This window comes from Callorhinus ursinus, unplaced genomic scaffold (assembly GCF_003265705.2).
Source record: "Callorhinus ursinus isolate GAN/ISIS: 27379988/994484 unplaced genomic scaffold, GSC_fseal_2.0 scaffold15, whole genome shotgun sequence".
In the NCBI taxonomy this organism is placed as follows: domain Eukaryota; kingdom Metazoa; phylum Chordata; class Mammalia; order Carnivora; family Otariidae; genus Callorhinus; species Callorhinus ursinus.
In genome coordinates this window covers 9390355-9402583 of record NW_027397077.1, presented here as the reverse complement: position 1 = coordinate 9402583, position 12229 = coordinate 9390355, and the positions used below count along the sequence as shown (strand labels likewise).

Sequence of the window (12229 nt, the reverse complement as noted above, 5' to 3'; positions counted from 1 at the left end):
GGCTATTGGGTTCTCGGTGGCTCAGTGGTCTTGGACTGTGGGGCTTAGGGCCCTTAGGACAGGCATCCAGGTTTTGTCCCAGTTGTTGGGTGCAGGCCATTTCAGCAGGTGCTTAAATGAGCACTTACTCTATGCAAATTAAACTGGGGAAAATACCTCAGAATTACTGAATGTGGAGTTAATTTGAAATAGTAATTTTTTGTTATAGTTCCGAAATAGCACAATACATAGTGCAACTAATATTTGAACCTTTCAAAGAATAAACTGGGCAGTGACACATAAAACAAAGTTTAAAACAGGTAATGATCTTCTGTTCTACACTCATTTCCTTCCTTCGCTAGAGCAGTAGTGTGGTTCCTGTATTAGAAATGATGAGCTGCTCACTGGCGAGAGCAAAGGGAGTGTGAGCTGCCAGCCACTTTCTGTTGGATTCAAGATGTTTGAATGTGAGAGATTCTTCTGCTCAGGATGACCTGAGGATTTAAGAAAAATTGAGGTTTCTGGAACCTTGATATTTATATGCACCTGTTTAGGTGGCATAGAACCCCTCTCCCCATGTTGATATTATTGAGTTTTAGTAAATTGATACAATCATCTGTCACCAGAATTTAGTTTTAGAACACTTCCATCACCCCCCCCAAATGATCTTGTGACCAGTTACTGATAACCCCTGCCTCTGCCCTAGCGTCAGGCAACCACTGATGGCTTTATTTTTTTTTTAAAGATTTTATTTTTTTAAGTAATCTCTCCACCCAACCTGGGGCTCAAACTCACAACCCCGAGATCAAGAGTTGCATGCTCTGCCGACTGAGCCAGCCAGGTGCCCCTGTAAGCTTTTTTCTCTACAGTTTTGCCTTTTCTGCAAATCTGATGTAAATAGAATCATTCAGTATGTAGTCTTGTGTGTCTGGCATATTTCATTTCATATGATGTTTTTGAAATTTATCCTTGTTATTGCATGTATCAGTAGTTTACTCATTTTTATTGCTGAGAATTATTCCGTTGTGTAGATACACCATATTTTGTTCATTCACTAATTGATGGACTTTTGGGTTGTTTCCTGTTCATACCAGTGAACACTTGTGTAAACGTCTTTGTATGGATATGTTTTCATCCCTCTTTGGTAGATAGCCAAGAGTGGAATTATGGGTTGTATGGTAACTGTATTTAAACATACAGCTCTTAAGACGTTCTTCTTAAGGAACTGCCAAACTATTTTCAGAGTCGCTGTCCCGTTTTCCATTTGCACCAGCATGGTGTGAGAGCTGCAGTCTCTTGTGAACACTTGCCATTGCTAGACTTTGACTTTACCCGTTTTTGTTGGTTCATAATGATATTTCCTTGAGGTTTTAATTGGCTTTTAATGACTAACGAAGTATATTTTCATGTGCTTATTTGCCATTCATACATCCTCTTTGTTGAAGTGACTTCACATCTTTTGCCTATTTAAAAAAATTGGATTGTTTATTGAGTTGTGAGGGTTTTTTTTTTAAAGATTTATTTAGAAAGAGTGAGAGAGAATGAAAGTGGGGGAGGGGCAAAGGGGGGGGAGCCAATTCCCTGCTGAGCAGGGAGCCCGGTGTGACCCCGAGATCATGACCTAAGCCAAAATCAAGAGTCGGAGGCTTAACCGACTGAGCCACCCTAGCGCCCCTCTAAGAGTTTTTATATACAAACCCTTTATGACATAAATGTTTTGCTGATTTTTCCCCCAGTTTGTGACTTGTCTTTTCTTTTTCTTAATAGAATCTTTGGAGAGCAAAAAGGCTTAAACTTTGATACAATACCAGTTTATTGAATTTTTATTTATTGTTTGTGCCTTTTTGGGGGTCATATCTAAAAAATCTTTGCCAATCCCAGGTCAAAAAAATTTTCTCCTATTTTTTCCTAGATGTTTTATAATTTTAGCTCTTTTTTTTGTAATATTAGGTCTTACATTTAGGTTTATCATTCATTTTGAGTGTTTATGTATGGTGTGAAGTAAAAGTTGAGGTCACTATGGTGATGTTTATTCTGTTCCTCTGACTTCTCTGTTGGCTCTAGAAGTTCCATCCAATTCTGGTTTGATTTCCACGCCCCCCCCAACTTTGTCATAGTTGGAGTTGTAGTCTTCCATCAGGGGACACATAATGTTTCAGGTTGTCTTTTTTTTTTAAAGATTTTATTTATTTGAGAGAGCATGGGCAGGGGAGGGACAGAGGAAGAGGGAGAGCTGAGCACTGAGCCAGATGCAGGGCTCAATCCCAGGACCCCAAGGGCCCTGAGAGCATGATTTGAGCTGAAGTCAGACAATTAACCGACTGAGCCACCCAGGTGCCTCTCAGGTTGTCTTTTGTTTTGTGATTGATGTAAGCAGTTATTGATGGTCAACACTTAGATCTATTAATTGATTTTATTAGAGGTTCTGTCATTCCCTCATCATTTATTAGCTGGATTACTTTTGTTAAAAGAAACATCTCTTTCTCTTCTATTTTGGTGGTATAGTTGTGTATGATCTCTTTAGCTGTAAATGCAGTGACTCTGTTAACAAGTTGTTTGTGGTAGGTATTTTTTCTAATGCACCATTTCCCAGCTGAATTGGCAGACGAACAGTTTCAACTAATTAGCAAATTGAGGGTTTTTTTCCTCTCTCTGCATTGATGTATTATGAACAAACCCTTTTGTTGGAAACTCTGCTTAAGAGTGTTCTTTGCTTCTTCGTTTGTAGGCAAAGACTGTATATATGGTGAATTATTGCTTTATAAGAGCAAATTACAATCCCAACTGTATTTTTTTCCAGCATAGTATTTTGTAATGAGCATAGAGTAATTGCTTGCTTCTTTTTTACAGCTTTGATTTATGATGCTCCCGTCTCTTACGCTGCTTTATTGTGATGAAATGGTTTTCTGTTCTTTCCTTGATTTTAACCATAAATAAGAAAAGTTAGAGTTGATGTAAATTTGTGCTTTTTACTATTAGTACTTTTCGCTTTTTGTATCTTAGTCGTTAACACCATTTTCATAATTCTTCCCAAATGGGATGATGATTTTTTTTTTTTGGCTGTCATTGTATCTGTTTTAAACACTAACCTAATGTCACAATAACTTTGTAGCATGTTGTAAGTAGATATACCTCAAATAAAAGGATTTGTATGTAGCAGATGCTCAGAATGGTTAGAGCTAAGTAGATGGGGGATGAGGGTGGAGAAGGATTGTATACTAATTGATCAGCCTAGAATTAGCCCTTGGAGGTGTAGAAATTTAGTGCCAGCACATAAAGATTGTGTGTTTTGTAGGTAGCAGCTGTGAATATAGCAGGCATTTAAATAGTGCAGCAGAACAGCCAGTCTGTGTCACATATTTAATAGGTCGGATTTTAAAGTAATTTGTTTTAAAATGGACTTTTCTGTGTTATGTAATGCATTAGATGTAAACAGCTATACCACAAATAAAAAGTACTGCCAGAGCGGAGCGCCTGGCTGGCTTAGTTGGTAGAGGATGTGACTCTTGATCTCAGGGTTGTGAGCCCAGGTTGGACATAGAGATTACTTAAATAAAAGCTTGAAAAAAAAAAATACTGCCAAAGATACCCGTGATTAACCATGTCTATTTAGCGTATGGATTGAAGTGCAAAAACTGCAGGTTCTTATGGGTTTTTAGTTGGAGTTTATAAATGTTAAGGCTTTTGTTTAGAAAAGAATTTTTTGGTCTCTTGTCTTTATTTACGTGATGTTTTGTACATTATTTTTTTAAACTGGTAAGACATGGCATCAGATTTTCAGAGTTGAGTTGCTTTTCAATAATTATTTTAGTTTCTTGGCACTCCTTTAAATTAAAGGAGGATGATGAGAAGTGTTGAGAGTTGAGACTCGAATTCTATTTGAGTAGATGACAGAACTATCCCCATTAATTTCATTCTGCAGACCATAGACTGTGGGCTTCCTGCGGCCAGGCAGGGCAGCCAAGTCAGAGAGACTGAGGAAGGGCCTGGCCCTGAGGCGCAGGTGGGCTGGGGTGCTCCTCTGGAAGGTACTGCAAGGTGCTGTGGTCGTTTCCCAGGAGGGGAACTGAACTCTGCGTGGGAATGTGTATTTAGTTACTTTTCCCTTTTGTTGTAAGGTATGTGGATCTACCTGTGATTTTTCTTAGTTTCTCCTGAAAGGTACTCTGGTTTTGCAAAATGATCGGTAATTTTTTTTTTCTTTTTTCCCAGAAAGGCAGTGCTCAAACTTGGGAATCTGAGAATTAAAAAATCACAAACCAAGCAGCAGCCAACTTAGATCACCTGAGAATTGGCTCCTTTTCTTCCTGTGGCTTTTGTTTCCATCCCGTTCTCCACTTCTGCAGTTACAACCTCATATGCTTCCTAAGATCCTGCCAGGAGAGCCAGCTTCTTTCCAGACTCGGGGATTAATCTTCACCCTGAAGGAGATACACACGTGAATTGCTGAAGTGTGGCAGTAACTCACTAGTGCGGCCTCAAAGTCAGTCTTACTGTTGAGTCTTCTTGACCTTGGTAATAAGGTTTCCAATAACTGGATCCTTGCTGTTTCCGCCAATTACATAATGATTAAGTCAGTGCCTTGAACTCCTGAATACCAGTGGCTAGATTTTGTCCTTGAAACTCAATTTCCCTAATATCTGTTCTGAGTTTCTACATAGGCCGCCAGCCTGTTTGCTTGTAACCGTTAATTACTCTGCTCTCTGCATTATCTTGACCTGCATAGATTTTCCTTTCTCACACAAACAAATCTCTCAACTTTAGAGTTAAGTTTTCATTCCTTTTTCTCTTCCTTACAGACATTTATTGAGTATCTATTTGGAATTGGGACTAGAGAGAGAAAATAACCAAGACCCTGACTTTAAGAATAACCGTGGGTATCAACATCAAAATTCCTCCCCCCACCCCAGTTTTATTGAGATACAGTTGGCATATAACACTGCCAATTAGTCCAAGGTGTATAACATAGTGATTTGATATATGTTTCTATTGCAAAATAATGACCACAATAAGTTTAATTAAAGTCTGTCACTTCACATATATACACATTTTTGTTCCTTATGATGAAAACTTTTAAGATCTCTCTTAACAGCGTTCAAATATACAATACAGTGTTAACTATGGTTACCATGCTGTACATCACACCCCAGGACTTATTTATCCTGTAACTGCGACTTTGTACCTTTTGACCACATTCACCCATTTTGCCGCCCCCCCGCCCGCCTCCCCATCTCTGGCAACCACCAGTCTATCTGAATCTATGAGTTTGAGTTTTTTAGATTCCACATATAAGTGAGATCATACAGCATTTGTCTTTCTCTTATATCCTTTAGCACACCGCTCTTAAGGTCGGTCGATGTTGCAAATGGCAGGATTTCCTTCCTTTTTATGGCTGAAGAATATTCTATTGTAGATGTATAACATTTTCTTTATCCATCGATCCACTGATGGGCACATAGGTTGCTTCCAGGTCTTGGCTATTGTAAATAATGCTGCAGTGGACTTCACAGTGCAGATATCTTTTGAGGTAGTGATTTTGTTTCAGATACTTAGAAGTGGAGTTGCTGGATCACATGATAGTTTATTTATTTATTTGTATTTTTATTTTTTTAAGAACAAAGCATTTTTTTTTAAAGATTTTATTTATTTAATTGACAGAGAGAGAGACAGCGAGAGAGGGAACACAAGCAGGGGGAGGGTCAGAGGGAGAAGCAGGCTTCCCACGGAGCAGGGAGCCCGATGCGGGGCTCAATCCCAGGACCCTGAGATCATGACCTGAGCTGAAGGCAGTCGCTTAACCACTGAGCCACCCAGGTGCCTCGGTAGTTTTATTTTTAATTTTTTGAGGAACCTCCATACTTTTCAAGGTGGCAGCACCAGTTCACATTCCTACCAACAGTGCACGAGGGTTCCCTTCTCTCCACACCCTCCCCAACACTTGTTCTTTCTTGTCTTTTTGGTGATAGCCATTCTAACACGTGTGAGGTGATAGCTCATTGTGGTTTTGATTTTCATTTCCCTAAAGATTCGTGATGTTGAGCCACCTGTTCATGTACCCATTGGCTATTGTGTATCTTTTTGGGTTTTTTTTTTTTTGTATCTTTTTGGAAAGGTATCTCTGTAGTTCTGTGATTGGTTGACTTTAAAGGAACGCAGTGAGAAAGGAATTCTTTGTTCCATCAAGCCTTATTACCATGATCCCAGGATCAAAATCTAATTAACTGAGCAAACTTAGCTTTGAAATATTTTGCCTGGCCACATAAGTAGTAGGCTATTTAAAGTGAAATCAAAATCATTTTAAGGCTTTAACTTAGTCTTTTGTGTTGTGTTGGAATACAGATAAACTGAAATATGTTTCACAGGAAGACCAGGATGGTGAGGGAACTTAGGACCTGTCTTTGGAAAAACTGTTCATTCTCTTAGCTGTGTGAGGGGCTCTTATGTGAACAAAGGTGCAGACTCCTTGTGAGTGGGAAACACCTATGGGTAGAAGCCTTTGGAACTTGGAGCAGTTTAAGGATAGGCTTTAGGGTGAAGCAACTCAGAAGTGGATTAGATTACCCCAGATGGTGTTCATGGGAGCTTTCTGTCACTGTATCATTGATGATGTTTGACAGAGAATGGACAACTTCCTCCTCAAGGATACGTGGGGAAGAATGTGCTAGAGAAGCACCTTAGGTTAATGGAGAGGTGTTCCTTGTGGAAATGTTGGGGCATGAGAATAGTGGATAGATAACCACAAAATTATGAAGACCACTGGACTAGGTGCCACCTATTTAAGTTTCTTCCAACTTTTAGATCCACCAATCTCCATTACTTAGTGAAACAAAGAAAAAAAATTTTTTTTAAATCATCCAGGTAGTTGAGTTCATGTATGTGAAAGTGCAGCACAGAGTGTAGTTCCTGATGGCACTAAGCAAATGTTTGAAAATGGGAGCAATATGAGCATAAAGTATTTAATTATTTGGGGGGAAATGAGCAAAAGGAAAAATGTTTATGTGTTAAAGTTCGTCACTCATCATTTGAGTAAAGTAGAAAAATTATTTTCTCCTCATACTTCACCCCAGTCCATCAATATCCCTCTGAAATTGCAGGATTGACTGGGCAGCCCCACGGCAGTGATGTCTATTTAGTAGGTTTATTCGTTTGCTTTACAGATGTCTCCATTTCCAAGGCCCAAATTCCATTATATTTAGTTCTCACCACAGTATCTGTTAAAGTCAAGAAAACTTTCTTGACCAGACTTTTCATTAAGGTGGCTCATTGAAGTCTAACTAACTAACTGGCAGTCTGAATTTGACATTTTGTTAAAGATTCAGGTAAGAGTAGCATTCTGCTGTTTGAATGGCTTGATTTTTTTTCCCCCTTAAAATATTGTTTTGAGAGGAATTTGAAGTAAGCGCATGACTTTTGGTAGTTAGATTTGACATTAGGCCTCTTCAAGCATTAGGTTTCCTGGTCTATGAGGACTGAGTGTCCTGTCTCTCCTCGTCTGGCTGAGGCCACAAAGGTCCACACTCGATGCAGCTGAGCCTGTGCTTATCTGCACATGATTATTTTGAAGGGATTTAATGTGAGTTTAGACAACTGAATTGAGTTCCTTTTTATACGTTATGCTTTATTATTTTTTTATTTTTTATTTTTAAAGATTTTATTTATTTATTTGACAGAGAGAGACACAGCGAGAGAGGGAACACAAGCAGGGGGAGTGGGAGAGGGAGAAGCAGGCTTCCCGCGGAGCAGGGAGCCCGATGCGGGGCTCGATCCCAGGACCCTGGGATCATGACCTGAGCCGAAGGCAGACGCTTAACGACTGAGCCACCCAGGCACCCCTATATGTTATGCTTTAGTAGAGAATAGTACTGCATTTATAATCTCACCGCTTGTAAGAAAATATTGAAGAAAAACACATTAATGATGTAGAGTGCTTTGAGTTATCTTGATGATGATGCTTTTCTTGAATGCATGTTTTAACCAACTAGCTCATTTATTTTCTCAACAGTTTAAACACAACAATTAAAATAACAGCCTTCTTCTGCTCTTGCCCCCATCCCACACTTCGAAATATAAATCAGAACAGTTCTCATAGATGATGCTGGAAATTTTGCCCCTCTGAAAGAGATACCAGTAACTGTTCACCGGCCTTGTGTTAATTTGCAAATAAAGTTTGAATTCTTGTCAGCTTACTTTGATGACTTCAGGCACCTGTCTCTGTTTCAGTTACTGTTTTATCCAAGACTTAAAGAAGTTTTGTATTTTGTAAAAACTATTTTTTTCTTATACAATATGAAAATTAGTGTAGCATAGTCAGTATTATTAAGAATTTAAAATAATTTAGATATTTTTGTACTATAGGCTAGAAAGTGGAATTGATAAGTGCTAATCTTGGAAAACTGACAATCTTTGTAGTATTGTATTTAAGTTTAATAATTTAATGGTAGAAAAAAACACTGTTTTTAGAGAAAGAATAGGAAAGTGGAGGAGGAGGCATTGTTTTGTTGTTGTTTAAAAGGAGTAGAGATTTAACCAAAAATTTCTGTGTATTTAACATAAGCACTTCTAGTTTTCAGAGAAAGTTTACTGTAGATTAATATGTGTGGGTATTGCAGTCTGCAAAAGCAAACAGCAAGCTGCAGCTAAGTTCTATACTGAACAGACAACAGGCTGCCAGGCATCCCACTGAGCTCTAGAATAACAGGTAAGTAGACTGTAGACTGTTGTTCTGCCAGTTGGGGTTTTGGTTTTACATTTTACATATGAGTTTAATTAGTTTCCTAATTAGCATAACTTAAGCTCTTTTTTTTCCTTATGCCTATTTAACTTTTTGCACTGATTTATTTTACAGATGTAACATGTGTCCCAGCCTATTTCTAGTAGTAACCAGAGGTTTACTCCTTTCCTGTAAGCACTTATTTTAAAAGCTACTGAAGAGTTGTTTTGTTTTCTAAATAATTTATTCTTTTTCTAAATAACTTATCCTTGTTCCTTGTATCGTCGTTATTAAATGTTCAGCATGCTTCTTAGGTTTGTGGACCATGACATAATGGCCCGGAGTTTTGCAGGAGACTCAAGGTTTCCCAGGGATGCCCCAGGGGGCAGCAGCATTGCCCAGGAGTTAGGAGGCGTTCCGGAGGGACTGGTTTTTACCTGATCATGCTATTTAGGTGCTTATAGTGATTTTGGGGGGTAGAGCCTATCCAGAGATCCTTGACATTTACAACTGATAGTCTGCTTCTTTTAGGGCCTTAAGTCTTAAGATAGCCTAATGAATTAATTGTACAGCACATGCGATTATAATCCAGGAGTCTTTAAAGTCCGACATAAAGCTTTTAAAAATACTTGTGTGCTTAATACACCAAAATCAAGCAGCAAAATCACCCAAGCATCCTGCCTTAGGATGACACCTTCGGTTGAAGGCTTTGAGGAGATTGAGTGGAGGTCAAAGTTTGGTGACTGATGGACAGAAGGCAGCCTCCCAGGGATCTGGAGACATTAGTCAATACAGCTTGCCTGCCACTCTTCTCCAGGCCTCTGGGGGAAAGGAAGAAGCCTCTTCACTCCCACTCCCTTTGTTTATGTGCTTTCCTGCTGATTCTAAGGTTTTTTGTTTTTTTGTTTTTTTTAAAGATTTTATTTATTTGACAGAGAAAGACACAGCGAGAGAGGGAACACAAGCAGGGGGAGTGGGAGAGGGAGAAGCAGGCTTCCCGCGCAGCAGGGAGCCCAATGCGGGACTTGATCCCAGGACCCCGGGATCATGACCTGAGCCGAAGGCAGACACCCCAACAACTGAGCCACCCAGGCGCCCCTGATTCTAAGGTTTTCTGATGGTGGCTATTTATCACACTGTTTCTTTTTTAGCCTTTTGACTGTTCTCTAAACTCAATGTCCTTCCATTCCATCAAATAATTATTAAAGAAATGTACCTTAATTAAAGAAAAGTTACTGTATAACTTTGCTAGGAGGGGTTAGAAGGGTGTTTGGTAAGAAAAATGAGAGTGTTTCAAGTACTGAAGGGCTGGGAATCATCCTTGCAACAGTAAGGATCTTCATTCGACTGAGAGTTTTGTTAAAGAAATAATAGCCACTGTGCTTTGAGGTCTACTGTGCTATAAACTTTTATATGCGCTAATTGATTGAATAATCAAAAGTGACGTTATGGGATAGGTACATTTGTTAACATCTCCATTTTATAGATGATGACACTGAGGCATAAATTAGTTACATAACTTATACAAGCCAGCCGTGCACACCCAGCAGTCTGGCTGCTTAGGCCACATGCTTCCTTATCAGGACTGTCTAGTTATTTTTGATATGGGGTTGATCATTCATCCACCTTGATTTTCTCCCCTTTAGAGGGCTAAGTTAATCCCTTAAATTTTTTTATTTTTGTGCGGTGCCATATTTTATGTAAATTATCATTTCGTCTTCACAACAACCCCTCAGTCTATATATAATCTAACAGACAAGGAAGCTGAGCTAGCAAGCGCTGGCCTGGGGAATTTTAGCCAGGTCTCCTTTTTATGGTTAGTCTAGTCCATTCTCACTGTTTATCATTCCCCAGCTGTGAGTCTTGGTGTTCGCTGTTCAGAGAAGCATTTGCTCAACCAGTGAAGACAAAGGCACAAAGTCAAAGAGACCTGAATTCCCTTCTGAGCACCTCTACTGGTTTTGCTGAGTGATATTTTTCAAGACATTTAGTGTGCTGAACTTTGTGTAGAACAATTTTAGTTCTCATTATTCAGCTTCTGTTGTTTTTCATTTTCTTCAAGAGAATAGTCTGCTTTTAATGAAATATAATTGGCTTTTATGTTACTTCCAACAGTTCATGTACCAGAGAATTTGCAAATATAATATCACATCTAAGGCCACCAGGAGTTTATAGGGAGAGAAAAGCATTGACTGTCAGATGGAGGTTTTTCTGATGCAGGTTTTTTTTTTTTTCCTGGTGTATGTGTACTTAGTATCTCCTCTAATTGACCTGCCTTTCTGATTTCTAACGTAGTTATTAGGGAGTTTCAGACCTTCCCTCTTCCCCTCCCACTGGGCTTCCTTTTCGAGGGGCTAAGTATAATGAGATGAGGACAGGGGTAGTCATTTGGGAGGTAAAGACAATTAAGTCACTCTCTAGGCCTCATTTGAACTTCTGGGTCTTTTTGGTTTGTGGTCATTTCCTTAACCTTGAGCTAAGAACTTCAAAAACATGTGGTGGTCTTTATTTTGGGTTTCTGTTTATTCTGCCTGTAGCTGAGTTCTTACAGTTGAAGTATATTAGTATCTCTGGTCTCTTGATTATCCCTTTTAAGTTTTAATCTGTCTCACTGCCAGACTCACTTGTAGGGTAATGTAAGTTTGATCAAGTGTCTGGGAGTTTTAGGCCACCCTTACCAGATGTCCAGATTATAGTCATGTGACTCATTCTTCTTGGTCATGGTAATTGGAGGGAGAATAGGGCAATAAGGATATCAAAATTCATGAATAATTAAAAATATTCATTATTTTGTTCCCAGCTCTGACTTCCCCTTTTTACCTTTCACAGTAGTTTTTATGGAGGGGAAGGGGGGGGGGAGCAGAAAACAGATTTTGAATTTTGATTTAAATTTTCTTTCTACTTCTCTGTATTTAGTGTACTCTTTAAACATATTCCTAGAGGGCGCCTGGGTGGCTCAGTTGGTTAGGCGACTGCCTTCGGCTCAGGTCATGATCCTGGAGTCCCGGGATCGAGTCCCACATCAGGCTCCCTGCTCAGCAGGAAGTCTGCTTCTCCCTCTGACCCTCCCCCCCTCATGCTCTCTCTTTATCTCATTCTATCTCTCAAATAAATAAAAAATCTTAAAAAAAAAATTAAACATATTCCTTGGGTGCCTGGGTGGCTCAGTTGTTACACCTCTGCCTTCGGCTCGGGTCATGATCCCGGGGTCCTGGGATCGAGCTCTGCTTCGGGCTCCCTGCTCAGCAGGAAGTCTACTTCTCCCTCTCCCTCTGCTCCTCCCCCCTCCGCCACTCATGCTCTCTCTCTCTCTCTCTCTCTCTCTCTCAAATAAATAAAATCTTAAAAAAAAAAAACATATTCCTAAGAGGTATAGCAAAATTAATACTGAAGGGGCACTTTCTCTTTCAGTTAGCATACATACATTTTTTGATGAGACATCGGAAGTTCTTCAGTTTGCTTATAATAAATATAAGCAGTCCAAAAAGGTGTGTGTGTGTGTGTGTGTGTGTGTGTGTGTGTGTGTGTGTGTGTGTGTGT

At 39.4% G+C, this 12229-nt stretch overlaps 1 protein-coding gene across 7 annotated transcripts in view; it reads left to right on the top strand.

Annotated features, from left to right (window-relative positions):
• The window catches only part of SFMBT1 (Scm like with four mbt domains 1), a 124897-nt gene that overhangs the window by 35203 nt on the left and 77465 nt on the right, over positions 1-12229 (top strand). The window contains exon 3 of one of the 7 annotated variants that reach the window (XM_073901360.1): positions 10805-10909. The exons of the other annotated variants lie outside the window; for them this stretch is intronic. The gene's annotated coding sequence lies outside the window, so the exon portion shown is untranslated. The remainder of the gene's footprint in view (positions 1-10804; positions 10910-12229) is intronic. 7 annotated transcript variants of the gene reach the window in all.